Source organism: Pseudophryne corroboree, chromosome 8, assembly GCF_028390025.1.
Source record: "Pseudophryne corroboree isolate aPseCor3 chromosome 8, aPseCor3.hap2, whole genome shotgun sequence".
NCBI classification, from domain to species: Eukaryota; Metazoa; Chordata; class Amphibia; order Anura; family Myobatrachidae; genus Pseudophryne; species Pseudophryne corroboree.
Genome location: NC_086451.1, coordinates 375824059 through 375849058, shown reverse-complemented (window position 1 = coordinate 375849058; position 25000 = coordinate 375824059). Strand labels below are relative to the sequence as shown.

At 28.1% G+C, this 25000-nt stretch overlaps 22 non-coding genes across 22 annotated transcripts; all 22 read left to right on the top strand.

The window, feature by feature from the left end:
• The first annotated feature begins 1908 nt into the window (after positions 1-1908).
• Positions 1909-1981, top strand: TRNAQ-UUG (transfer RNA glutamine (anticodon UUG)). The gene has a single exon. It is a non-coding gene; the product is annotated as a tRNA-Gln (tRNA).
• A 673-nt stretch (positions 1982-2654) lies between these two features.
• TRNAR-UCG (transfer RNA arginine (anticodon UCG)) lies at positions 2655-2727 on the top strand. The gene has a single exon. It is a non-coding gene; the product is annotated as a tRNA-Arg (tRNA).
• A 673-nt stretch (positions 2728-3400) lies between these two features.
• TRNAR-UCG (transfer RNA arginine (anticodon UCG)) lies at positions 3401-3473 on the top strand. The gene has a single exon. It is a non-coding gene; the product is annotated as a tRNA-Arg (tRNA).
• Positions 3474-4145: 672 nt separating this feature from the next.
• On the top strand, positions 4146-4218 carry TRNAR-UCG (transfer RNA arginine (anticodon UCG)). Its single transcript has one exon. It is a non-coding gene; the product is annotated as a tRNA-Arg (tRNA).
• Positions 4219-4890: 672 nt separating this feature from the next.
• On the top strand, positions 4891-4963 carry TRNAR-UCG (transfer RNA arginine (anticodon UCG)). Its single transcript has one exon. It is a non-coding gene; the product is annotated as a tRNA-Arg (tRNA).
• Positions 4964-5636: 673 nt separating this feature from the next.
• Positions 5637-5709, top strand: TRNAR-UCG (transfer RNA arginine (anticodon UCG)). The gene has a single exon. It is a non-coding gene; the product is annotated as a tRNA-Arg (tRNA).
• A 2165-nt stretch (positions 5710-7874) lies between these two features.
• On the top strand, positions 7875-7947 carry TRNAR-UCG (transfer RNA arginine (anticodon UCG)). The gene has a single exon. It is a non-coding gene; the product is annotated as a tRNA-Arg (tRNA).
• A 673-nt stretch (positions 7948-8620) lies between these two features.
• On the top strand, positions 8621-8693 carry TRNAQ-UUG (transfer RNA glutamine (anticodon UUG)). The gene has a single exon. It is a non-coding gene; the product is annotated as a tRNA-Gln (tRNA).
• A 673-nt stretch (positions 8694-9366) lies between these two features.
• Positions 9367-9439, top strand: TRNAR-UCG (transfer RNA arginine (anticodon UCG)). Its single transcript has one exon. It is a non-coding gene; the product is annotated as a tRNA-Arg (tRNA).
• Positions 9440-10111: 672 nt separating this feature from the next.
• TRNAR-UCG (transfer RNA arginine (anticodon UCG)) lies at positions 10112-10184 on the top strand. The gene has a single exon. It is a non-coding gene; the product is annotated as a tRNA-Arg (tRNA).
• Positions 10185-10857: 673 nt separating this feature from the next.
• Positions 10858-10930, top strand: TRNAR-UCG (transfer RNA arginine (anticodon UCG)). Its single transcript has one exon. It is a non-coding gene; the product is annotated as a tRNA-Arg (tRNA).
• Positions 10931-12348: 1418 nt separating this feature from the next.
• Positions 12349-12421, top strand: TRNAR-UCG (transfer RNA arginine (anticodon UCG)). The gene has a single exon. It is a non-coding gene; the product is annotated as a tRNA-Arg (tRNA).
• Positions 12422-14586: 2165 nt separating this feature from the next.
• Positions 14587-14659, top strand: TRNAQ-UUG (transfer RNA glutamine (anticodon UUG)). The gene has a single exon. It is a non-coding gene; the product is annotated as a tRNA-Gln (tRNA).
• A 672-nt stretch (positions 14660-15331) lies between these two features.
• Positions 15332-15404, top strand: TRNAR-UCG (transfer RNA arginine (anticodon UCG)). Its single transcript has one exon. It is a non-coding gene; the product is annotated as a tRNA-Arg (tRNA).
• A 672-nt stretch (positions 15405-16076) lies between these two features.
• Positions 16077-16149, top strand: TRNAR-UCG (transfer RNA arginine (anticodon UCG)). Its single transcript has one exon. It is a non-coding gene; the product is annotated as a tRNA-Arg (tRNA).
• Positions 16150-16822: 673 nt separating this feature from the next.
• Positions 16823-16895, top strand: TRNAR-UCG (transfer RNA arginine (anticodon UCG)). Its single transcript has one exon. It is a non-coding gene; the product is annotated as a tRNA-Arg (tRNA).
• Positions 16896-18313: 1418 nt separating this feature from the next.
• On the top strand, positions 18314-18386 carry TRNAR-UCG (transfer RNA arginine (anticodon UCG)). Its single transcript has one exon. It is a non-coding gene; the product is annotated as a tRNA-Arg (tRNA).
• A 1418-nt stretch (positions 18387-19804) lies between these two features.
• TRNAR-UCG (transfer RNA arginine (anticodon UCG)) lies at positions 19805-19877 on the top strand. The gene has a single exon. It is a non-coding gene; the product is annotated as a tRNA-Arg (tRNA).
• A 673-nt stretch (positions 19878-20550) lies between these two features.
• Positions 20551-20623, top strand: TRNAR-UCG (transfer RNA arginine (anticodon UCG)). Its single transcript has one exon. It is a non-coding gene; the product is annotated as a tRNA-Arg (tRNA).
• Positions 20624-21295: 672 nt separating this feature from the next.
• On the top strand, positions 21296-21368 carry TRNAR-UCG (transfer RNA arginine (anticodon UCG)). The gene has a single exon. It is a non-coding gene; the product is annotated as a tRNA-Arg (tRNA).
• Positions 21369-22041: 673 nt separating this feature from the next.
• Positions 22042-22114, top strand: TRNAR-UCG (transfer RNA arginine (anticodon UCG)). The gene has a single exon. It is a non-coding gene; the product is annotated as a tRNA-Arg (tRNA).
• A 1418-nt stretch (positions 22115-23532) lies between these two features.
• On the top strand, positions 23533-23605 carry TRNAR-UCG (transfer RNA arginine (anticodon UCG)). The gene has a single exon. It is a non-coding gene; the product is annotated as a tRNA-Arg (tRNA).
• Positions 23606-25000: the final 1395 nt, after the last annotated feature.

Genomic DNA, 25000 nt, shown 5'->3' with positions numbered 1-25000 from the left:
TAAAATTATTGTTGGATCAAAGTTTGTCATCTAGGTTTATATATTTTTACATAAAGATAACATCTTATGTTTGGATTATAATAATGAAATCAGATCAAACATGATTCAAAGTGAAGAATCTCTAACCCTTTGGTCTTTAAACTATTCAGTAAACTTTGTAGATTGCACATCAACCATTAAATATATTTCTCAGTTTGTTTAAGGTTTCTCAAACTTCTTGAATGGGGTATTGTAGAATACTAAACAATATTAGTTTTATTCAGAATTAATAATTGAAATTATTGTTGGATTAAAGTTTGTCATCTGAGTGTAAGATTATCCAAAACAGTTGTCTCAAAGAAACAAAACAAATATGTTTTTTACTTGAATCTTTATATTACTATACTTTCTAAGGCGTTAATGTTTGGATAGACATTGACCACGTGGTCTAATGGATAAGGCGTCTGACTTCAGGTCAGAAGATTGTGGATTCGAGTCCCTTCGTGGTCATTGCATTCAATGTTATTTGTTTATACTGTATTTTTTTCATTAAGATTAAATATTATGTAAGGAATATAATAATGAAATCAGAACAAACACAGCTCAAAGTAAAATATCTCAAAACCTTTGTTCTTTAAACTATTTAGCAAACTTTGTAGATTGCACAGCAGTCAATGTATCTTTAAGTTGATTGAAGGTTTCTCAAAATTCTAGGCTTGGGTATTGTGGAATACTAAACATTATTATTTTCTTTCAGAATAAATAACTAAAATTATTGTTGGATCAAAGTTTGACATCTAAGTGTATATATTTTTAGATAAAGATAACATCTTATGTTTGGATTATAATAATGAAATCAGATCAAACATGATTCAAAGTGAAGAATCTCTAACCTTTAGGTCTTTTAACTATTCAGTAAACTTTGTAGATTGCACATCAACCATTAAATATATTTCTCAGTTTGTTTAAGGTTTCTCAAACTTCTTGAATGGGGTATTGTAGAATACTAAACAATATTAGTTTTATTCAGAATTAATAATTGAAATTATTGTTGGATTAAAGTTTGTCATCTGAGTGTAAGATTATCCAAAACAGTTGTCTCAAAGAAACAAAACAAATATGTTTTTTACTTGAATCTTTATATTACTATACTTTCTTAGGTGTTAATCTTTGGACAGACATTGACCACGTGGTCTAATGGATAAGGCGTCTGACTTCGGATCAGAAGATTGAGGATTTGAGTCCCTTCGTGGTCATTGCATTCAATGTTATTTGTTTATACTGTATTTTTTTCATTAAGATTAAATATTTTGTAAGGAATATAATAATGAAATCAGAACAAACACAGCTCAAAGTAAAATATCTCAAAACCTTTGTTCTTTAAACTATTTAGCAAACTTTGTAGATTGCACAGCAGTCAATGTATCTTTAAGTTGATTTAAGTTTTCTCAAAATTCTAGGCTTGGGTATTGTGGAATACTAAACATTATTATTTTCTTTCAGAATCAATAACTAAAATTATTGTTGGATCAAAGTTTGACATCTAAGTGTATATATTTTTAGATAAAGATAACATCTTATGTTTGGATTATAATAATGAAATCAGATCAAACATGATTCAAAGTGAAGAATCTCTAACCTTTTGGTCTTTTAACTATTCAGTAAACTTTGTAGATTGCACATCAACCATTAAATATATTTCTCAGTTTGTTTAAGGTTTCTCAAACTTCTTGAATGGGGTATTGTAGAATACTAAACAATATTAGTTTTATTCAGAATTAATAATTGAAATTATTGTTGGATTAAAGTTTGTCATCTGAGTGTAAGATTATCCAAAACAGTTGTCTCAAAGAAACAAAACAAATATGTTTTTTACTTGAATCTTTATATTACTATACTTTCTTAGGCTTTAAAGTTTGGACAGACATTGACCACGTGGCCTAATGGATAAGGCGTCTGACTTTGGATCAGAAGATTGAAGGTTCGAGTCCCTTCGTGGTCATTGCATTCAATGTTATTTGTTTATACTGTATTTTTTTCATTAAGATTAAATATTTTGTAAGGAATATAATAATGAAAGCAGAACAAACACAGCTCAAAGTAAAATATCTCAAAACCTTTGTTCTTTAAACTATTTAGCAAACTTTGTAGATTGCACAGCAGTCAATGTATCTTTAAGTTGATTTAAGGTTTCTCAAAATTCTAGGCTTGGGTATTGTGGAATACTAAACATTATTATTTTCTTTCAGAATCAATAACTAAAATTATTGTTGGATCAAAGTTTGACATCTATGTGTATATATTTTTAGATAAAGATAACATCTTATGTTTGGATTATAATAATGAAATCAGATCAAACATGATTCAAAGTGAAGAATCTCTAACCTTTTGGTCTATAAACTATTCAGTAAACTTTGTAGATTGCACATCAACCATTAAATATATTTCTCAGTTTGTTTAAGGTTTCTCAAACTTCTTGAATGGGGTATTGTAGAATACTAAACAATATTAGTTTTAATCAGAATTAATAATTGAAATTATTGTTGGATTAAAGTTTGTCATCTGAGTGTAAGATTATCCAAAACAGTTGTCTCAAAGAAACAAAACAAATATGTTTTTTACTTGAATCTTTATATTACTATACTTTCTTAGGCGTTAATCTTTGGACAGACATTGACCACGTGGTCTAATGGATAAGGCGTCTGACTTCGGATCAGAAGATTGAGGATTCGAGTCCCTTCGTGGTCATTGCATTCAATGTTATTTGTTTATACTGTATTTTTTTCATTAAGATTAAATATTTTGTAAGGAATATAATAATGAAATCAGAACAAACACAGCTCAAAGTAAAATATCTCAAAACCTTTGTTTTTTAAACTATTTAGCAAACTTTGTAGATTGCACAGCAGTCAATGTATCTTTAAGTTGATTTAAGGTTTCTCAAAATTCTAGGCTTGGGTATTGTGGAATACTAAACATTGTTATTTTCTTTCAGAATCAATAACTAAAATTATTGTTGGATCAAAGTTTGTCATCTAGGTGTATATATTTTTACATAAAGATAACATCTTATGTTTGGATTATAATAATGAAATCAGAACAAACATGATTCAAAGTGAAGAATCTCTAACCCTTTGGTCTTTAAACTATTCAGTAAACTTTGTAGATTGCACATCAACCATTAAATATATTTCTCAGTTTGTTTAAGGTTTCTCAAACTTCTTGAATGGGGTATTGTAGAATACTAAACAATATTAGTTTTATTCAGAATTAATAATTGAAATTATTGTTGGATTAAAGTTTGTCATCTGAGTGTAAGATTATCCAAAACAGTTGTCTCAAAGAAACAAAACAAATGTGTTTTTTACTTGAATCTTTATATTACTATACTTTCTTAGGCGTTAATCTTTAGACAGACATTGACCACGTGGCCTAATGGATAAGGCGTCTGACTTCGGGTCAGAAGATTGAGGGTTCGAGTCCCTTCGTGGTCATTGCATTCAATGTTATTTGTTTATACTGTATTTTTTTCATTAAGATTAAATATTTTGTAAGGAATATAATAATGAAACCAGAACAAACACAGCTCAAAGTAAAATATCTCAAAACCTTTGTTCTTTAAACTATTTAGCAAACTTTGTAGATTGCACAGCAGTCAATGTATCTTTAAGTTGATTTAAGGTTTCTCAAAATTCTAGGCTTGGGTATTGTGGAATACTAAACATTATTATTTTCTTTCAGAATCAATAACTAAAATTATTGTTGGATCAAAGTTTGTCATCTAGGTTTATATATTTTTACATAAAGATAACATCTTATGTTTGGATTATAATAATGAAATCAGATCAAACATGATTCAAAGTGAAGAATCTCTAACCCTTTGGTCTTTAAACTATTCAGTAAACTTTGTAGATTGCACATCAACATTAAATATATTTCTCAGTTTGTTTAAGGTTTCTCAAACTTCTTGAATGGGGTATTGTAGAATACTAAACAATATTAGTTTTATTCAGAATTAATAATTGAAATTATTGTTGGATTAAAGTTTGTCATCTGAGTGTAAGATTATCCAAAACAGTTGTCTCAAAGAAACAAAACAAATGTGTTTTTTACTTGAATCTTTATATTACTATACTTTCTTAGGCGTTAATCTTTAGACAGACATTGACCACGTGGCCTAATGGATAAGGCGTCTGACTTCGGGTCAGAAGATTGAGGGTTCGAGTCCCTTCGTGGTCATTGCATTCAATGTTATTTGTTTATACTGTATTTTTTTCATTAAGATTAAATATTTTGTAAGGAATATAATAATGAAACCAGAACAAACACAGCTCAAAGTAAAATATCTCAAAACCTTTGTTCTTTAAACTATTTAGCAAACTTTGTAGATTGCACAGCAGTCAATGTATCTTTAAGTTGATTTAAGGTTTCTCAAAATTCTAGGCTTGGGTATTGTGGAATACTAAACATTATTATTTTCTTTCAGAATCAATAACTAAAATTATTGTTGGATCAAAGTTTGTCATCTAGGTTTATATATTTTTACATAAAGATAACATCTTATGTTTGGATTATAATAATGAAATCAGATCAAACATGATTCAAAGTGAAGAATCTCTAACCCTTTGGTCTTTAAACTATTCAGTAAACTTTGTAGATTGCACATCAACATTAAATATATTTCTCAGTTTGTTTAAGGTTTCTCAAACTTCTTGAATGGGGTATTGTAGAATACTAAACAATATTAGTTTTATTCAGAATTAATAATTGAAATTATTGTTGGATTAAAGTTTGTCATCTGAGTGTAAGATTATCCAAAACAGTTGTCTCAAAGAAACAAAACAAATATGTTTTTTACTTGAATCTTTATATTACTATACTTTCTTAGGCGTTAATCTTTGGACAGACATTGACCACGTGGTCTAATGGATAAGGCGTCTGACTTCGGATCAGAAGATTGAGGATTCGAGTCCCTTCGTGGTCATTGCATTCAATGTTATTTGTTTATACTGTATTTTTTTCATTAAGATTAAATATTTTGTAAGGAATATAATAATGAAATCAGAACAAACACAGCTCAAAGTAAAATATCTCAAAACCTTTGTTCTTTAAACTATTTAGCAAACTTTGTAGATTGCACAGCAGTCAATGTATCTTTAAGTTGATTTAAGGTTTCTCAAAATTCTATGCTTGGGTATTGTGGAATACTAAACATTGTTATTTTCTTTCAGAATCAATAACTAAAATTATTGTTGGATCAAAGTTTGTCATCTAGGTGTATATATTTTTACATAAAGATAACATCTTATGTTTGGATTATAATAATGAAATCAGAACAAACATGATTCAAAGTGAAGAATCTCTAACCCTTTGGTCTTTAAACTATTCAGTAAACTTTGTAGATTGCACATCAACCATTAAATATATTTCTCAGTTTGTTTAAGGTTTCTCAAACTTCTTGAATGGGGTATTGTAGAATACTAAACAATATTAGTTTTATTCTGAATTAATAATTGAAATTATTGTTGGATTAAAGTTTGTCATCTGAGTGTAAGATTATCCAAAACAGTTGTCTCAAAGAAACAAAACAAATATGTTTTTTACTTGAATCTTTATATTACTATACTTTCTTAGGCGTTAATCTTTGGACAGACATTGACCACGTGGTCTAATGGATAAGGCGTCTGACTTCGGATCAGAAGATTGAGGATTCGAATCCCTTCGTGGTCATTGCATTCAATGTTATTTGTTTATACTGTATTTTTTTCATTAAGATTAAATATTATGTAAGGAATATAATAATGAAATCAGAACAAACACAGCTCAAAGTAAAATATCTCAAAACCTTTGTTCTTTAAACTATTTAGCAAACTTTGTAGATTGCACAGCAGTCAATGTATCTTTAAGTTGATTTAAGGTTTCTCAAAATTCTAGGCTTGGGTATTGTGGAATACTAAACATTATTATTTTCTTTCAGAATAAATAACTAAAATTATTGTTGGATCAAAGTTTGACATCTAAGTGTATATATTTTTAGATAAAGATAACATCTTATGTTTGGATTATAATAATGAAATCAGATCAAACATGATTCAAAGTGAAGAATCTCTAACCTTTAGGTCTTTTAACTATTCAGTAAACTTTGTAGATTGCACATCAACCATTAAATATATTTCTCAGTTTGTTTAAGGTTTCTCAAACTTCTTGAATGGGGTATTGTAGAATACTAAACAATATTAGTTTTATTCAGAATTAATAATTGAAATTATTGTTGGATTAAAGTTTGTCATCTGAGTGTAAGATTATCCAAAACAGTTGTCTCAAAGAAACAAAACAAATATGTTTTTTACTTGAATCTTTATATTACTATACTTTCTAAGGCGTTAATGTTTGGATAGACATTGACCACGTGGTCTAATGGATAAGGCGTCTGACTTCAGGTCAGAAGATTGTGGATTCGAGTCCCTTCGTGGTCATTGCATTCAATGTTATTTGTTTATACTGTATTTTTTTCATTAAGATTAAATATTATGTAAGGAATATAATAATGAAATCAGAACAAACACAGCTCAAAGTAAAATATCTCAAAACCTTTGTTCTTTAAACTATTTAGCAAACTTTGTAGATTGCACAGCAGTCAATGTATCTTTAAGTTGATTTAAGGTTTCTCAAAATTCTAGGCTTGGGTATTGTGGAATACTAAACATTATTATTTTCTTTCAGAATCAATAACTAAAATTATTGTTGGATCAAAGTTTGACATCTAAGTGTATATATTTTTAGATAAAGATAACATCTTATGTTTGGATTATAATAATGAAATCAGATCAAACATGAATCAAAGTGAAGAATCTCTAACCTTTTGGTCTTTTAACTATTCAGTAAACTTTGTAGATTGCACATCAACCATTAAATATATTTTTCAGTTTGTTTAAGGTTTCTCAAACTTCTTGAATGGGGTATTGTAGAACACTAAACAATATTAGTTTTATTCAGAATTAATAATTGAAATTATTGTTGGATTAAAGTTTGTCATCTGAGTGTAAGATTATCCAAAACAGTTGTCTCAAAGAAACAAAACAAATATGTTTTTTACTTGAATCTTTATATTACTATACTTTCTTAGGCTTCAAAGTTTGGACAGACATTGACCACGTGGCCTAATGGATAAGGCGTCTGACTTTGGATCAGAAGATTGAAGGTTCGAGTCCCTTCATGGTCATTGCATTCAATGTTATTTGTTTATACTGTATTTTTTTCATTAAGATTAAATATTTTGTAAGGAATATAATAATGAAAGCAGAACAAACACAGCTCAAAGTAAAATATCTCAAAACCTTTGTTCTTTAAACTATTTAGCAAACTTTGTAGATTGCACAGCAGTCAATGTATCTTTAAGTTGATTTAAGGTTTCTCAAAATTCTAGGCTTGGGTATTGTGGAATACTAAACATTATTATTTTCTTTCAGAATCAATAACTAAAATTATTGTTGGATCAAAGTTTGACATCTAAGTGTATATATTTTTAGATAAAGATAACATCTTATGTTTGGATTATAATAATGAAATCAGATCAAACATGATTCAAAGTGAAGAATCTCTAACCTTTTGGTCTTTTAACTATTCAGTAAACTTTGTAGATTGCACATCAACCATTAAATATATTTCTCAGTTTGTTTAAGGTTTCTCAAACTTCTTGAATGGGGTATTGTAGAATACTAAACAATATTAGTTTTATTCAGAATTAATAATTGAAATTATTGTTGGATTAAAGTTTGTCATCTGAGTGTAAGATTATCCAAAACAGTTGTCTCAAAGAAACAAAACAAATATGTTTTTTACTTGAATCTTTATATTACTATACTTTCTTAGGCGTTAAACTTTGCACAGACATTGACCACGTGGCCTAATGGATAAGGCATCTGACTTCGGATCAGAAGATTGAGGGTTCGAGCCCCTTCGTGGTCATTGCATTCAATGTTATTTGTTTATACTGTATTTTTTTCATTAAGATTAAATATTTTGTAAGGAATATAATAATGAAATCAGAACAAACACAGCTCAAAGTAAAATATCTCAAAACCTTTGTTCTTTAAACTATTTAGCAAACTTTGTAGATTGCACAGCAGTCAATGTATCTTTAAGTTGATTTAAGTTTTCTCAAAATTCTAGGCTTGGGTATTGTGGAATACTAAACATTATTATTTTCTTTCAGAATCAATAACTAAAATTATTGTTGGATCAAAGTTTGACATCTAAGTGTATATATTTTTAGATAAAGATAACATCTTATGTTTGGATTATAATAATGAAATCAGATCAAACATGATTCAAAGTGAAGAATCTCTAACCTTTTGGTCTTTTAACTATTCAGTAAACTTTGTAGATTGCACATCAACCATTAAATATATTTCTCAGTTTGTTTAAGGTTTCTCAAACTTCTTGAATGGGGTATTGTAGAATACTAAACAATATTAGTTTTATTCAGAATTAATAATTGAAATTATTGTTGGATTAAAGTTTGTCATCTGAGTGTAAGATTATCCAAAACAGTTGTCTCAAAGAAACAAAACAAATATGTTTTTTACTTGAATCTTTATATTACTATACTTTCTTAGGCTTTAAAGTTTGGACAGACATTGACCACGTGGCCTAATGGATAAGGCGTCTGACTTTGGATCAGAAGATTGAAGGTTCGAGTCCCTTCGTGGTCATTGCATTCAATATTATTTGTTTATACTGTATTTTTTTCATTAAGATTAAATATTTTGTAAGGAATATAATAATGAAATCAGAACAAACACAGCTCAAAGTAAAATATCTCAAAACCTTTGTTTTTTAAACTATTTAGCAAACTTTGTAGATTGCACAGCAGTCAATGTATCTTTAAGTTGATTTAAGGTTTCTCAAAATTCTAGGCTTGGGTATTGTGGAATACTAAACATTGTTATTTTCTTTCAGAATCAATAACTAAAATTATTGTTGGATCAAAGTTTGTCATCTAGGTGTATATATTTTTACATAAAGATAACATCTTATGTTTGGATTATAATAATGAAATCAGAACAAACATGATTCAAAGTGAAGAATCTCTAACCCTTTGGTCTTTAAACTATTCAGTAAACTTTATAGATTGCACATCAACCATTAAATATATTTCTCAGTTTGTTTAAGGTTTCTCAAACTTCTTGAATGGGGTATTGTAGAATACTAAACAATATTAGTTTTATTCAGAATTAATAATTGAAATTATTGTTGGATTAAAGTTTGTCATCTGAGTGTAAGATTATCCAAAACAGTTGTCTCAAAGAAACAAAACAAATGTGTTTTTTACTTGAATCTTTATATTACTATACTTTCTTAGGCGTTAATCTTTAGACAGACATTGACCACGTGGCCTAATGGATAAGGCGTCTGACTTCGGGTCAGAAGATTGAGGGTTCGAGTCCCTTCGTGGTCATTGCATTCAATGTTATTTGTTTATACTGTATTTTTTTCATTAAGATTAAATATTTTGTAAGGAATATAATAATGAAACCAGAACAAACACAGCTCAAAGTAAAATATCTCAAAACCTTTGTTCTTTAAACTATTTAGCAAACTTTGTAGATTGCACAGCAGTCAATGTATCTTTAAGTTGATTTAAGGTTTCTCAAAATTCTAGGCTTTGGTATTGTGGAATACTAAACATTATTATTTTCTTTCAGAATCAATAACTAAAATTATTGTTGGATCAAAGTTTGTCATCTAGGTTTATATATTTTTACATAAAGATAACATCTTATGTTTGGATTATAATAATGAAATCAGATCAAACATGATTCAAAGTGAAGAATCTCTAACCCTTTGGTCTTTAAACTATTCAGTAAACTTTGTAGATTGCACATCAACATTAAATATATTTCTCAGTTTGTTTAAGGTTTCTCAAACTTCTTGAATGGGGTATTGTAGAATACTAAACAATATTAGTTTTATTCAGAATTAATAATTGAAATTATTGTTGGATTAAAGTTTGTCATCTGAGTGTAAGATTATCCAAAACAGTTGTCTCAAAGAAACAAAACAAATATGTTTTTTACTTGAATCTTTATATTACTATACTTTCTTAGGCGTTAATCTTTGGACAGACATTGACCACGTGGTCTAATGGATAAGGCGTCTGACTTCGGATCAGAAGATTGAGGATTCGAGTCCCTTCGTGGTCATTGCATTCAATGTTATTTGTTTATACTGTATTTTTTTCATTAAGATTAAATATTTTGTAAGGAATATAATAATGAAATCAGAACAAACACAGCTCAAAGTAAAATATCTCAAATCCTTTGTTTTTTAAACTATTTAGCAAACTTTGTAGATTGCACAGCAGTCAATGTATCTTTAAGTTGATTTAAGGTTTCTCAAAATTCTATGCTTGGGTATTGTGGAATACTAAACATTGTTATTTTCTTTCAGAATCAATAACTAAAATTATTGTTGGATCAAAGTTTGTCATCTAGGTGTATATATTTTTACATAAAGATAACATCTTATGTTTGGATTATAATAATGAAATCAGAACAAACATGATTCAAAGTGAAGAATCTCTAACCCTTTGGTCTTTAAACTATTCAGTAAACTTTGTAGATTGCACATCAACCATTAAATATATTTCTCAGTTTGTTTAAGGTTTCTCAAACTTCTTGAATGGGGTATTGTAGAATACTAAACAATATTAGTTTTATTCTGAATTAATAATTGAAATTATTGTTGGATTAAAGTTTGTCATCTGAGTGTAAGATTATCCAAAACAGTTGTCTCAAAGAAACAAAACAAATATGTTTTTTACTTGAATCTTTATATTACTATACTTTCTTAGGCGTTAATCTTTGGACAGACATTGACCACGTGGTCTAATGGATAAGGCGTCTGACTTCGGATCAGAAGATTGAGGATTCGAATCCCTTCGTGGTCATTGCATTCAATGTTATTTGTTTATACTGTATTTTTTTCATTAAGATTAAATATTATGTAAGGAATATAATAATGAAATCAGAACAAACACAGCTCAAAGTAAAATATCTCAAAACCTTTGTTCTTTAAACTATTTAGCAAACTTTGTAGATTGCACAGCAGTCAATGTATCTTTAAGTTGATTTAAGGTTTCTCAAAATTCTAGGTTTGGGTATTGTGGAATACTAAACATTATTATTTTCTTTCAGAATAAATAACTAAAATTATTGTTGGATCAAAGTTTGACATCTAAGTGTATATATTTTTAGATAAAGATAACATCTTATGTTTGGATTATAATAATGAAATCAGATCAAACATGATTCAAAGTGAAGAATCTCTAACCTTTAGGTCTTTTAACTATTCAGTAAACTTTGTAGATTGCACATCAACCATTAAATATATTTCTCAGTTTGTTTAAGGTTTCTCAAACTTCTTGAATGGGGTATTGTAGAATACTAAACAATATTAGTTTTATTCAGAATTAATAATTGAAATTATTGTTGGATTAAAGTTTGTCATCTGAGTGTAAGATTATCCAAAACAGTTGTCTCAAAGAAACAAAACAAATATGTTTTTTACTTGAATCTTTATATTACTATACTTTCTAAGGCGTTAATGTTTGGACAGACATTGACCACGTGGTCTAATGGATAAGGCGTCTGACTTCAGATCAGAAGATTGTGGATTCGAGTCCCTTCGTGGTCATTGCATTCAATGTTATTTGTTTATACTGTATTTTTTTCATTAAGATTAAATATTATGTAAGGAATATAATAATGAAATCAGAACAAACACAGCTCAAAGTAAAATATCTCAAAACCTTTGTTCTTTAAACTATTTAGCAAACTTTGTAGATTGCACAGCAGTCAATGTATCTTTAAGTTGATTTAAGGTTTCTCAAAATTCTAGGCTTAGGTATTGCGGAATACTAAACATTATTATTTTCTTTCAGAATCAATAACTAAAATTATTGTTGGATCAAAGTTTGACATCTAAGTGTATATATTTTTAGATAAAGATAACATCTTATGTTTGGATTATAATAATGAAATCAGATCAAACATGATTCAAAGTGAAGAATCTCTAACCTTTTGGTCTTTTAACTATTCAGTAAACTTTGTAGATTGCACATCAACCATTAAATATATTTCTCAGTTTGTTTAAGGTTTCTCAAACTTCTTGAATGGGGTATTGTAGAATACTAAACAATATTAGTTTTATTCAGAATTAATAATTGAAATTATTGTTGGATTAAAGTTTGTCATCTGAGTGTAAGATTATCCAAAACAGTTGTCTCAAAGAAACAAAACAAATATGTTTTTACTTTAATCTTTATATTACTATACTTTCTTAGGCGTTAATCTTTAGACAGACATTGACCACGTGGTCTAATGGATAAGGCGTCTGACTTCGGATCAGAAGATTGAGGATTCGAGTCCCTTCGTGGTCATTGCATTCAATGTTATTTGTTTATACTGTATTTTTTTCATTAAGATTAAATATTATGTAAGGAATATAATAATGAAATCAGAACAAACACAGCTCAAAGTAAAATATCTCAAAACCTTTGTTCTTTAAACTATTTAGCAAACTTTGTAGATTGCACAGCAGTCAATGTATCTTTAAGTTGATTTAAGGTTTCTCAAAATTCTAGGCTTGGGTATTGTGGAATACTAAACATTATTATTTTCTTTCAGAATCAATAACTAAAATTATTGTTGGATCAAAGTTTGACATCTAAGTGTATATATTTTTAGATAAAGATAACATCTTATGTTTGGATTATAATAATGAAATCAGATCAAACATGATTCAAAGTGAAGAATCTCTAACCTTTTGGTCTTTTAACTATTCAGTAAACTTTGTAGATTGCACATCAACCATTAAATATATTTTTCAGTTTGTTTAAGGTTTCTCAAACTTCTTGAATGGGGTATTGTAGAATACTAAACAATATTAGTTTTATTCAGAATTAATAATTGAAATTATTGTTGGATTAAAGTTTGTCATCTGAGTGTAAGATTATCCAAAACAGTTGTCTCAAAGAAACAAAACAAATATGTTTTTTACTTGAATCTTTATATTACTATACTTTCTTAGGCTTTAAAGTTTGGACAGACATTGACCACGTGGCCTAATGGATAAGGCGTCTGACTTTGGATCAGAAGATTGAAGGTTCGAGTCCCTTCATGGTCATTGCATTCAATGTTATTTGTTTATACTGTATTTTTTTCATTAAGATTAAATATTTTGTAAGGAATATAATAATGAAAGCAGAACAAACACAGCTCAAAGTAAAATATCTCAAAACCTTTGTTCTTTAAACTATTTAGCAAACTTTGTAGATTGCACAGCAGTCAATGTATCTTTAAGTTGATTTAAGGTTTCTCAAAATTCTAGGCTTGGGTATTGTGGAATACTAAACATTATTATTTTCTTTCAGAATCAATAACTAAAATTATTGTTGGATCAAAGTTTGACATCTATGTGTATATATTTTTAGATAAAGATAACATCTTATGTTTGGATTATAATAATGAAATCAGATCAAACATGATTCAAAGTGAAGAATCTCTAACCTTTTGGTCTATAAACTATTCAGTACACTTTGTAGATTGCACATCAACCATTAAATATATTTCTCAGTTTGTTTAAGGTTTCTCAAACTTCTTGAATGGGGTATTGTAGAATACTAAACAATATTAGTTTTAATCAGAATTAATAATTGAAATTATTGTTGGATTAAAGTTTGTCATCTGAGTGTAAGATTATCCAAAACAGTTGTCTCAAAGAAACAAAACAAATATGTTTTTTACTTGAATCTTTATATTACTATACTTTCTTAGGCGTTAATCTTTGGACAGACATTGACCACGTGGTCTAATGGATAAGGCGTCTGACTTCGGATCAGAAGATTGAGGATTTGAGTCCCTTCGTGGTCATTGCATTCAATGTTATTTGTTTATACTGTATTTTTTTCATTAAGATTAAATATTTTGTAAGGAATATAATAATGAAATCAGAACAAACACAGCTCAAAGTAAAATATCTCAAAACCTTTGTTCTTTAAACTATTTAGCAAACTTTGTAGATTGCACAGCAGTCAATGTATCTTTAAGTTGATTTAAGTTTTCTCAAAATTCTAGGCTTGGGTATTGTGGAATACTAAACATTATTATTTTCTTTCAGAATCAATAACTAAAATTATTGTTGGATCAAAGTTTGACATCTAAGTGTATATATTTTTAGATAAAGATAACATCTTATGTTTGGATTATAATAATGAAATCAGATCAAACATGATTCAAAGTGAAGAATCTCTAACCTTTTGGTCTTTTAACTATTCAGTAAACTTTGTAGATTGCACATCAACCATTAAATATATTTCTCAGTTTGTTTAAGGTTTCTCAAACTTCTTGAATGGGGTATTGTAGAATACTAAACAATATTAGTTTTATTCAGAATTAATAATTGAAATTATTGTTGGATTAAAGTTTGTCATCTGAGTGTAAGATTATCCAAAACAGTTGTCTCAAAGAAACAAAACAAATATGTTTTTTACTTGAATCTTTATATTACTATACTTTCTTAGGCTTTAAAGTTTGGACAGACATTGACCACGTGGCCTAATGGATAAGGCGTCTGACTTTGGATCAGAAGATTGAAGGTTCGAGTCCCTTCGTGGTCATTGCATTCAATATTATTTGTTTATACTGTATTTTTTTCATTAAGATTAAATATTTTGTAAGGAATATAATAATGAAATCAGAACAAACACAGCTCAAAGTAAAATATCTCAAAACCTTTGTTTTTTAAACTATTTAGCAAACTTTGTAGATTGCACAGCAGTCAATGTATCTTTAAGTTGATTTAAGGTTTCTCAAAATTCTAGGCTTGGGTATTGTGGAATACTAAACATTGTTATTTTCTTTCAGAATCAATAACTAAAATTATTGTTGGATCAAAGTTTGTCATCTAGGTGTATATATTTTTACATAAAGATAACATCTTATGTTTGGATTATAATAATGAAATCAGAACAAACATGATTCAAAGTGAAGAATCTCTAACCTTTGGTCTTTAAACTATTCAGTAAACTTTGTAGATTGCACATCAACCATTAAATATATTTCTCAGTTTGTTTAAGGTTTCTCAAACTTCTTGAATGGGGTATTGTAGAATACTAAACAATATTAGTTTTATTCAGAATTAATAATTGAAATTATTGTTGGATTAAAGTTTGTCATCTGAGTGTAAGATTATCCAAAACAGTTGTCTCAAAGAAACAAAACAAATGTGTTTTTTACTTGAATCTTTATATTACTATACTTTCTTAGGCGTTAATCTTTAGACAGACATTGACCACGTGGCCTAATGGATAAGGCGTCTGACTTCGGGTCAGAAGATTGAGGGTTCGAGTCCCTTCGTGGTCATTGCATTCAATGTTATTTGTTTATACTGTATTTTTTTCATTAAGATTAAATATTTTGTAAGGAATATAATAATGAAACCAGAACAAACACAGCTCAAAGTAAAATATCTCAAAACCTTTGTTCTTTAAACTATTTAGCAAACTTTGTAGATTGCACAGCAGTCAATGTATCTTTAAGTTGATTTAAGGTTTCTCAAAATTCTAGGCTTTGGTATTGTGGAATACTAAACATTATTATTTTCTTTCAGAATCAATAACTAAAATTATTGTTGGATCAAAGTTTGTCATCTAGGTTTATATATTTTTACATAAAGATAACATCTTATGTTTGGATTATAATAATGAAATCAGATCAAACATGATTCAAAGTGAAGAATCTCTAACCCTTTGGTCTTTAAACTATTCAGTAAACTTTGTAGATTGCACATCAACATTAAATATATTTCTCAGTTTGTTTAAGGTTTCTCAAACTTCTTGAATGGGGTATTGTAGAATACTAAACAATATTAGTTTTATTCAGAATTAATAATTGAAATTATTGTTGGATTAAAGTTTGTCATCTGAGTGTAAGATTATCCAAAACAGTTGTCTCAAAGAAACAAAACAAATATGTTTTTTACTTGAATCTTTATATTACTATACTTTCTTAGGCGTTAATCTTTGGACAGACATTGACCACGTGGTCTAATGGATAAGGCGTCTGACTTCGGATCAGAAGATTGAGGATTCGAGTCCCTTCGTGGTCATTGCATTCAATGTTATTTGTTTATACTGTATTTTTTTCATTAAGATTAAATATTTTGTAAGGAATATAATAATGAAATCAGAACAAACACAGCTCAAAGTAAAATATCTCAAATCCTTTGTTCTTTAAACTATTTAGCAAACTTTGTAGATTGCACAGCAGTCAATGTATCTTTAAGTTGATTTAAGGTTTCTCAAAATTCTATGCTTGGGTATTGTGGAATACTAAACATTGTTATTTTCTTTCAGAATCAATAACTAAAATTATTGTTGGATCAAAGTTTGTCATCTAGGTGTATATATTTTTACATAAAGATAACATCTTATGTTTGGATTATAATAATGAAATCAGAACAAACATGATTCAAAGTGAAGAATCTCTAACCCTTTGGTCTTTAAACTATTCAGTAAACTTTGTAGATTGCACATCAACCATTAAATATATTTCTCAGTTTGTTTAAGGTTTCTCAAACTTCTTGAATGGGGTATTGTAGAATACTAAACAATATTAGTTTTATTCTGAATTAATAATTGAAATTATTGTTGGATTAAAGTTTGTCATCTGAGTGTAAGATTATCCAAAACAGTTGTCTCAAAGAAACAAAACAAATATGTTTTTTACTTGAATCTTTATATTACTATACTTTCTTAGGCGTTAATCTTTGGACAGACATTGACCACGTGGTCTAATGGATAAGGCGTCTGACTTCGGATCAGAAGATTGAGGATTCGAATCCCTTCGTGGTCATTGCATTCAATGTTATTTGTTTATACTGTATTTTTTTCATTAAGATTAAATATTATGTAAGGAATATAATAATGAAATCAGAACAAACACAGCTCAAAGTAAAATATCTCAAAACCTTTGTTCTTTAAACTATTTAGCAAACTTTGTAGATTGCACAGCAGTCAATGTATCTTTAAGTTGATTTAAGGTTTCTCAAAATTCTAGGTTTGGGTATTGTGGAATACTAAACATTATTATTTTCTTTCAGAATAAATAACTAAAATTATTGTTGGATCAAAGTTTGACATCTAAGTGTATATATTTTTAGATAAAGATAACATCTTATGTTTGGATTATAATAATGAAATCAGATCAAACATGATTCAAAGTGAAGAATCTCTAACCTTTAGGTCTTTTAACTATTCAGTAAACTTTGTAGATTGCACATCAACCATTAAATATATTTCTCAGTTTGTTTAAGGTTTCTCAAACTTCTTGAATGGGGTATTGTAGAATACTAAACAATATTAGTTTTATTCAGAATTAATAATTGAAATTATTGTTGGATTAAAGTTTGTCATCTGAGTGTAAGATTATCCAAAACAGTTGTCTCAAAGAAACAAAACAAATATGTTTTTTACTTGAATCTTTATATTACTATACTTTCTAAGGCGTTAATGTTTGGACAGACATTGACCACGTGGTCTAATGGATAAGGCGTCTGACTTCGGATCAGAAGATTGTGGATTCGAGTCCCTTCGTGGTCATTGCATTCAATGTTATTTGTTTATACTGTATTTTTTTCATTAAGATTAAATATTATGTAAGGAATATAATAATGAAATCAGAACAAACACAGCTCAAAGTAAAATATCTCAAAACCTTTGTTCTTTAAACTATTTAGCAAACTTTGTAGATTGCACAGCAGTCAATGTATCTTTAAGTTGATTTAAGGTTTCTCAAAATTCTAGGCTTAGGTATTGCGGAATACTAAACATTATTATTTTCTTTCAGAATCAATAACTAAAATTATTGTTGGATCAAAGTTTGACATCTAAGTGTATATATTTTTAGATAAAGATAACATCTTATGTTTGGATTATAATAATGAAATCAGATCAAACATGATTCAAAGTGAAGAATCTCTAACCTTTTGGTCTTTTAACTATTCAGTAAACTTTGTAGATTGCACATCAACCATTAAATATATTTCTCAGTTTGTTTAAGGTTTCTCAAACTTCTTGAATGGGGTATTGTAGAATACTAAACAATATTAGTTTTATTCAGAATTAATAATTGAAATTATTGTTGGATTAAAGTTTGTCATCTGAGTGTAAGATTATCCAAAACAGTTGTCTCAAAGAAACAAAACAAATATGTTTTTACTTTAATCTTTATATTACTATACTTTCTTAGGCGTTAATCTTTGGACAGACATTGACCACGTGGTCTAATGGATAAGGCGTCTGACTTCGGATCAGAAGATTGAGGATTCGAGTCCCTTCGTGGTCATTGCATTCAATGTTATTTGTTTATACTGTATTTTTTTCATTAAGATTAAATATTATGTAAGGAATATAATAATGAAATCAGAACAAACACAGCTCAAAGTAAAATATCTCAAAACCTTTGTTCTTTAAACTATTTAGCAAACTTTGTAGATTGCACAGCAGTCAATGTATCTTTAAGTTGATTTAAGGTTTCTCAAAATTCTAGGCTTGGGTATTGTGGAATACTAAACATTATTATTTTCTTTCAGAATCAATAACTAAAATTATTGTTGGATCAAAGTTTGACATCTAAGTGTATATATTTTTAGATAAAGATAACATCTTATGTTTGGATTATAATAATGAAATCAGATCAAACATGATTCAAAGTGAAGAATCTCTAACCTTTTGGTCTTTTAACTATTCAGTAAACTTTGTAGATTGCACATCAACCATTAAATATATTTTTCAGTTTGTTTAAGGTTTCTCAAACTTCTTGAATGGGGTATTGTAGAATACTAAACAATATTAGTTTTATTCAGAATTAATAATTGAAATTATTGTTGGATTAAAGTTTGTCATCTGAGTGTAAGATTATCCAAAACAGTTGTCTCAAAGAAACAAAACAAATATGTTTTTTACTTGAATCTTTATATTACTATACTTTCTTAGGCTTTAAAGTTTGGACAGACATTGACCACGTGGCCTAATGGATAAGGCGTCTGACTTTGGATCAGAAGAATGAAGGTTCGAGTCCCTTCATGGTCATTGCATTCAATGTTATTTGTTTATACTGTATTTTTTTCATTAAGATTAAATATTTTGTAAGGAATATAATAATGAAAGCAGAACAAACACAGCTCAAAGTAAAATATCTCAAAACCTTTGTTCTTTAAACTATTTAGCAAACTTTGTAGATTGCACAGCAGTCAATGTATCTTTAAGTTGATTTAAGGTTTCTCAAAATTCTAGGCTTGGGTATTGTGGAATACTAAACATTATTATTTTCTTTCAGAATCAATAACTAAAATTATTGTTGGATCAAAGTTTGACATCTATGTGTATATATTTTTAGATAAAGATAACATCTTATGTTTGGATTATAATAATGAAATCAGATAAACATGATTCAAAGTGAAGAATCTCTAACCTTTTGGTCTATAAACTATTCAGTACACTTTGTAGATTGCACATCAACCATTAAATATATTTCTCAGTTTGTTTAAGGTTTCTCAAACTTCTTGAATGGGGTATTGTAGAATACTAAACAATATTAGTTTTAATCAGAATTAATAATTGAAATTATTGTTGGATTAAAGTTTGTCATCTGAGTGTAAGATTATCCAAAACAGTTGTCTCAAAGAAACAAAACAAATATGTTTTTTACTTGAATCTTTATATTACTATACTTTCTTAGGCGTTAATCTTTGGACAGACATTGACCACGTGGTCTAATGGATAAGGCGTCTGACTTCGGATCAGAAGATTGAGGATTCGAGTCCCTTCGTGGTCATTGCATTCAATGTTATTTGTTTATACTGTATTTTTTTCATTAAGATTAAATATTTTGTAAGGAATATAATAATGAAATCAGAACAAACACAGCTCAAAGTAAAATATCTCAAAACCTTTGTTTTTTAAACTATTTAGCAAACTTTGTAGATTGCACAGCAGTCAATGTATCTTTAAGTTGATTTAAGGTTTCTCAAAATTCTAGGCTTGGGTATTGTGGAATACTAAACATTGTTATTTTCTTTCAGAATCAATAACTAAAATTATTGTTGGATCAAAGTTTGTCATCTAGGTGTATATATTTTTACATAAAGATAACATCTTATGTTTGGATTATAATAATGAAATCAGAACAAACATGATTCAAAGTGAAGAATCTCTAACCCTTTGGTCTTTAAACTATTCAGTAAACTTTGTAGATTGCACATCAACCATTAAATATATTTCTCAGTTTGTTTAAGGTTTCTCAAACTTCTTGAATGGGGTATTGTAGAATACTAAACAATATTAGTTTTATTCAGAATTAATAATTGAAATTATTGTTGGATTAAAGTTTGTCATCTGAGTGTAAGATTATCCAAAACAGTTGTCTCAAAGAAACAAAACAAATGTGTTTTTTACTTGAATCTTTATATTACTATACTTTCTTAGGCGTTAATCTTTAGACAGACATTGACCACGTGGCCTAATGGATAAGGCGTCTGACTTCGGGTCAGAAGATTGAGGGTTCGAGTCCCTTCGTGGTCATTGCATTCAATGTTATTTGTTTATACTGTATTTTTTTCATTAAGATTAAATATTTTGTAAGGAATATAATAATGAAACCAGAACAAACACAGCTCAAAGTAAAATATCTCAAAACCTTTGTTCTTTAAACTATTTAGCAAACTTTGTAGATTGCACAGCAGTCAATGTATCTTTAAGTTGATTTAAGGTTTCTCAAAATTCTAGGCTTTGGTATTGTGGAATACTAAACATTATTATTTTCTTTCAGAATCAATAACTAAAATTATTGTTGGATCAAAGTTTGTCATCTAGGTTTATATATTTTTACATAAAGATAACATCTTATGTTTGGATTATAATAATGAAATCAGATCAAACATGATTCAAAGTGAAGAATCTCTAACCCTTTGGTCTTTAAACTATTCAGTAAACTTTGTAGATTGCACATCAACATTAAATATATTTCTCAGTTTGTTTAAGGTTTCTCAAACTTCTTGAATGGGGTATTGTAGAATACTAAACAATATTAGTTTTATTCAGAATTAATAATTGAAATTATTGTTGGATTAAAGTTTGTCATCTGAGTGTAAGATTATCCAAAACAGTTGTCTCAAAGAAACAAAACAAATATGTTTTTTACTTGAATCTTTATATTACTATACTTTCTTAGGCGTTAATCTTTGGACAGACATTGACCACGTGGTCTAATGGATAAGGCGTCTGACTTCGGATCAGAAGATTGAGGATTCGAGTCCCTTCGTGGTCATTGCATTCAATGTTATTTGTTTATACTGTATTTTTTTCATTAAGATTAAATATTTTGTAAGGAATATAATAATGAAATCAGAACAAACACAGCTCAAAGTAAAATATCTCAAATCCTTTGTTCTTTAAACTATTTAGCAAACTTTGTAGATTGCACAGCAGTCAATGTATCTTTAAGTTGATTTAAGGTTTCTCAAAATTCTATGCTTGGGTATTGTGGAATACTAAACATTGTTATTTTCTTTCAGAATCAATAACTAAAATTATTGTTGGATCAAAGTTTGTCATCTAGGTGTATATATTTTTACATAAAGATAACATCTTATGTTTGGATTATAATAATGAAATCAGAACAAACATGATTCAAAGTGAAGAATCTCTAACCCTTTGGTCTTTAAACTATTCAGTAAACTTTGTAGATTGCACATCAACCATTAAATATATTTCTCAGTTTGTTTAAGGTTTCTCAAACTTCTTGAATGGGGTATTGTAGAATACTAAACAATATTAGTTTTATTCTGAATTAATAATTGAAATTATTGTTGGATTAAAGTTTGTCATCTGAGTGTAAGATTATCCAAAACAGTTGTCTCAAAGAAACAAAACAAATATGTTTTTTACTTGAATCTTTATATTACTATACTTTCTTAGGCGTTAATCTTTGGACAGACATTGACCACGTGGTCTAATGGATAAGGCGTCTGACTTCGGATCAGAAGATTGAGGATTCGAATCCCTTCGTGGTCATTGCATTCAATGTTATTTGTTTATACTGTATTTTTTTCATTAAGATTAAATATTATGTAAGGAATATAATAATGAAATCAGAACAAACACAGCTCAAAGTAAAATATCTCAAAACCTTTGTTCTTTAAACTATTTAGCAAACTTTGTAGATTGCACAGCAGTCAATGTATCTTTAAGTTGATTTAAGGTTTCTCAAAATTCTAGGTTTGGGTATTGTGGAATACTAAACATTATTATTTTCTTTCAGAATAAATAACTAAAATTATTGTTGGATCAAAGTTTGACATCTAAGTGTATATATTTTTAGATAAAGATAACATCTTATGTTTGGATTATAATAATGAAATCAGATCAAACATGATTCAAAGTGAAGAATCTCTAACCTTTAGGTCTTTTAACTATTCAGTAAACTTTGTAGATTGCACATCAACCATTAAATATATTTCTCAGTTTGTTTAAGGTTTCTCAAACTTCTTGAATGGGGTATTGTAGAATACTAAACAATATTAGTTTTATTCAGAATTAATAATTGAAATTATTGTTGGATTAAAGTTTGTCATCTGAGTGTAAGATTATCCAAAACAGTTGTCTCAAAGAAACAAAACAAATATGTTTTTTACTTGAATCTTTATATTACTATACTTTCTAAGGCGTTAATGTTTGGACAGACATTGACCACGTGGTCTAATGGATAAGGCGTCTGACTTCGGATCAGAAGATTGTGGATTCGAGTCCTTTCGTGGTCATTGCATTCAATGTTATTTGTTTATACTGTATTTTTTTCATTAAGATTAAATATTATGTAAGGAATATAATAATGAAATCAGAACAAACACAGCTCAAAGTAAAATATCTCAAAACCTTTGTTCTTTAAACTATTTAGCAAACTTTGTAGATTGCACAGCAGTCAATGTATCTTTAAGTTGATTTAAGGTTTCTCAAAATTCTAGGCTTGGGTATTGCGGAATACTAAACATTATTATTTTCTTTCAGAATCAATAACTAAAATTATTGTTGGATCAAAGTTTGACATCTAAGTGTATATATTTTTAGATAAAGATAACATCTTATGTTTGGATTATAATAATGAAATCAGATCAAACATGATTCAAAGTGAAGAATCTCTAACCTTTTGGTCTTTTAACTATTCAGTAAACTTTGTAGATTGCACATCAACCATTAAATATATTTCTCAGTTTGTTTAAGGTTTCTCAAACTTCTTGAATGGGGTATTGTAGAATACTAAACAATATTAGTTTTATTCAGAATTAATAATTGAAATTATTGTTGGATTAAAGTTTGTCATCTGAGTGTAAGATTATCCAAAACAGTTGTCTCAAAGAAACAAAACAAATATGTTTTTACTTTAATCTTTATATTACTATACTTTCTTAGGCGTTAATCTTTGGACAGACATTGACCACGTGGTCTAATGGATAAGGCGTCTGACTTCGGATCAGAAGATTGAGGATTCGAGTCCCTTCGTGGTCATTGCATTCAATGTTATTTGTTTATACTGTATTTTTTTCATTAAGATTAAATATTATGTAAGGAATATAATAATGAAATCAGAACAAACACAGCTCAAAGTAAAATATCTCAAAACCTTTGTTCTTTAAACTATTTAGCAAACTTTGTAGATTGCACAGCAGTCAATGTATCTTTAAGTTGATTTAAGGTTTCTCAAAATTCTAGGCTTGGGTATTGTGGAATACTAAACATTATTATTTTCTTTCAGAATCAATAACTAAAATTATTGTTGGATCAAAGTTTGACATCTAAGTGTATATATTTTTAGATAAAGATAACATCTTATGTTTGGATTATAATAATGAAATCAGATCAAACATGATTCAAAGTGAAGAATCTCTAACCTTTTGGTCTTTTAACTATTCAGTAAACTTTGTAGATTGCACATCAACCATTAAATATATTTTTCAGTTTGTTTAAGGTTTCTCAAACTTCTTGAATGGGGTATTGTAGAATACTAAACAATATTAGTTTTATTCAGAATTAATAATTGAAATTATTGTTGGATTAAAGTTTGTCATCTGAGTGTAAGATTATCCAAAACAGTTGTCTCAAAGAAACAAAACAAATATGTTTTTTACTTGAATCTTTATATTACTATACTTTCTTAGGCTTTAAAGTTTGGACAGACATTGACCACGTGGCCTAATGGATAAGGCGTCTGACTTTGGATCAGAAGATTGAAGGTTCGAGTCCCTTCATGGTCATTGCATTCAATGTTATTTGTTTATACTGTATTTTTTTCATTAAGATTAAATATTTTGTAAGGAATATAATAATGAAAGCAGAACAAACACAGCTCAAAGTAAAATATCTCAAAACCTTTGTTCTTTAAACTATTTAGCAAACTTTGTAGATTGCACAGCAGTCAATGTATCTTTAAGTTGATTTAAGGTTTCTCAAAATTCTAGGCTTGGGTATTGTGGAATACTAAACATTATTATTTTCTTTCAGAATCAATAACTAAAATTATTGTTGGATCAAAGTTTGACATCTATGTGTATATATTTTTAGATAAAGATAACATCTTATGTTTGGATTATAATAATGAAATCAGATCAAACATGATTCAAAGTGAAGAATCTCTAACCTTTTGGTCTATAAACTATTCAGTACACTTTGTAGATTGCACATCAACCATTAAATATATTTCTCAGTTTGTTTAAGGTTTCTCAAACTTCTTGAATGGGGTATTGTAGAATACTAAACAATATTAGTTTTATTCAGAATTAATAATTGAAATTATTGTTGGGTTAAAGTTTGACATCTGAGTGTAAGATTATCCAAAACAGTTGTCTCAAAGAAACAAAACAAATGTTTTTTACTTGAATCTTTATATTACTATACTTTCTTAGG